The sequence below is a fragment of the Lactuca virosa genome, chromosome 3 (assembly GCF_052849685.1).
Source record: "Lactuca virosa cultivar CGN04683 chromosome 3, Lactuca_virosa_CGN04683_v6, whole genome shotgun sequence".
Taxonomy (NCBI): Eukaryota; Viridiplantae; Streptophyta; class Magnoliopsida; order Asterales; family Asteraceae; genus Lactuca; species Lactuca virosa.
The window spans coordinates 334,868,072-334,870,686 of NC_136428.1; the positions used below are offsets into that span (position 1 = coordinate 334,868,072).

Sequence of the window (2,615 nt, forward strand, 5' to 3'; positions counted from 1 at the left end):
ACAAATTAGTTTGTTTTCTAAATTTTAAAACCACTGTAACTAATTTCATTTTTAAATATAAAAGAATTAAAACATGAATCGAAATTTAATATTTTAATTATATTTTTTTCAACACCTCGTTTCAATCGTAGTATTTGCAAAAGAAATTAGTTACTATCGAGTATCGATTTAGCAAATTCTCATACAAATAATTACAGATTATAACTGCTATGATTTAATAAAATGGCATACTTAATTTTCAATGAATATATTTTTATTATCAAAACATTTTAAACTGTAATTGTTAAACTAGTATTTTGAGTCATTATTTTCATGTGTTCTTTTGTGTTATGATCGGGACATTACTGGATAATAATAAAGAAAAGCTTCTCTAATGGGACAAAAACTGTAGGTTTACTCACATTGAAATGAGTCCCAATTGGAATCAGAGTCCAAGTCCAGTGCACAACAATTACAATACCAGTTTGTTTTGTTTTGTGATGTCATATCATGTCATGTCATGTCATGTGTTGCATAACAAATGGGTACACAGAGCAAAAAGTCAAAGTTTTAAAGTAAGATCGGGTGGTGGAGTAATTTCCGAGTGTTTGGGACCATTATTACTTGAATCACCAATGCCATCGATCTGCCTAAAGCTACCCGGCCAAAACGGTTCAACTTCATTATCCACCATACATACGGGTATCCCTAGATAGCTTTGGTCAAATCTTGCTCCACCTCTCATAGCTTGAACTCCTTGAAGCAACGAGGCATGTGTCTCGATACCCAAATTTTGAAATGTCGATCCATGAAGTGGCAAAGATGCTAGGCTCGAGTATCTTTCAGATAACATCCCCATCCTCATGGCTCTTTTTGCCATCGTTCTCTCTCGTTTGTGTGCATTTTGATGCCCTCCTAATGCCTGTGAGCTGTAGAACTTGCGCCTACAGTAATTGCACGAGAAAACACGCGGTGGGGTGTTTGTGGGCCCCGTTTCTGTGCCAGGTGGCGGCATGTCGCTGAAGCCGAGGGTTAGGTCGAGTGTTACGGGTGAACATGTCGGGGAGATTTCGAATTCTTCTTCAGAATCGAATATGTTATTTGGAGGTTCCATGTCTGATCAATGGTTTTTCTAAGCACTATATCTTATTCCTGCAAAGGAAAATTAGATATATATTGTATTTGTTAACATGATTTGCAACTCATGTATAATCAGTGAATGCAACAATACACAAAACAACATCATATTTATATTATAAGTCTTTTCTTTGCATTTTACGGATGGAAAACATCAGACAAGTGTAATGTGCCTTTTCAAAGCAAAAAAGCTATACATTGATCAATGGAATAAGTTCTTTTACAACTAAAACACCTAAAAATGTAAGTGGTCAAACAGACTACTTCGCAGACAGAAATTTATTATTTCCACCGAAAACAAAAATCAGAATAATAATAAAAACAAAAGTAACACCGGAAAGATTGAATATTGACGTAATTTTCTAAAATCTGTACAACATCTCAAAGAATTATCGATTTCTTGACATCTGGGGTACTTGCTTATGCGATTTAGACGTTCGATAAGCTACATTGTACTTGCTTACGAGATTGGAACTTATGAAAAGCCACAGTTTCTATGTTTAAGCAAAAAACTAGAATCCATCGAATGATCGAAACCACTTTTTTCCTTGTCGATTTGAAACATAATTTAGCAAAAACGGAATACAAACACGAAAATGCTTTAGATGTTTCATAAACAGAAAGGAGACAACCCATTTATAAATCCTCACTGAAGATTTCCATCAAACATTTACAGATCCATTATTTCTGACATGCTTGTCTTTGAAATTGTGAATTATACAGTGACTTATGTCATATTTGGGAAACTCTCAAATCTAAATCTTCTCTAAAACCAAATCCAGAGAAAACTCATACAATACAAATCGTAAAGCACGAATACTAGAAATCCGAAGTTAATTTACAAGCAAGACATCGGGTTATCGAGAACGATCAGAAAAGGGGTTGAATACCTGAAGTAGGTCAGTAGTCTTCGCAACTGCTTCGAGTTGATTATGATTATTAGATTGAAAAAGAGCTGTGGGTATTTTGTAGGTTTTGCCAAATATAGTGAGAAGAAGAGGGGCATACGGAATATAAAAGTTGAAGGAATTATTGAGATAAGATTATATCAGACAGAGAAAGAGAGAGATAGAGGTCTGATGTCAGGGAAGTGAAAGAAAAAGAGCAGCAACTATTATCAAAAGGCGAGAATGATTGATGGACTTCTAAAGGTTTAATGCTATTCTTTTAGTATTCCAGGTGAAAAGCATGTTAATCCCCAAATGTTCCACTTCCTAACTTTTATTATATAAACTTAGCAATTTGGTTTAAATCCCCCCTTTTTGTAATGCATAGAAATTGTCAATATAATTTTTTTTAAACAGTGAAATATGTATAAGATTTTTGTTGGTCGGAATATTTTATTCATATGTAGAAAATAACATATAAAAATTGTCTTCGTAATGGTTATTGTTTAATTTTTTTTATAGAAACAGTAAATGTGTTTAAAAAATTACATAAATAATACCTACCTAACAAAAAGTTTGCAAATTGTCCCCCGCACGATCCCGCAATATATT

General features: G+C 33.6%; 1 long non-coding RNA gene across 1 annotated transcript; it reads right to left on the reverse strand.

The window, feature by feature from the left end:
* Positions 1-487: 487 nt before the first annotated feature.
* LOC145167442 (uncharacterized) lies at positions 488-2,196 on the reverse strand. The gene is made up of 2 exons (XR_013741133.1): positions 2,007-2,196; positions 488-1,131 (listed from the first exon to the last, which is right to left on the reverse strand). It is a non-coding gene; the product is annotated as an uncharacterized LOC145167442 (long non-coding RNA).
* Between the last annotated feature and the right edge of the window lie 419 nt (positions 2,197-2,615).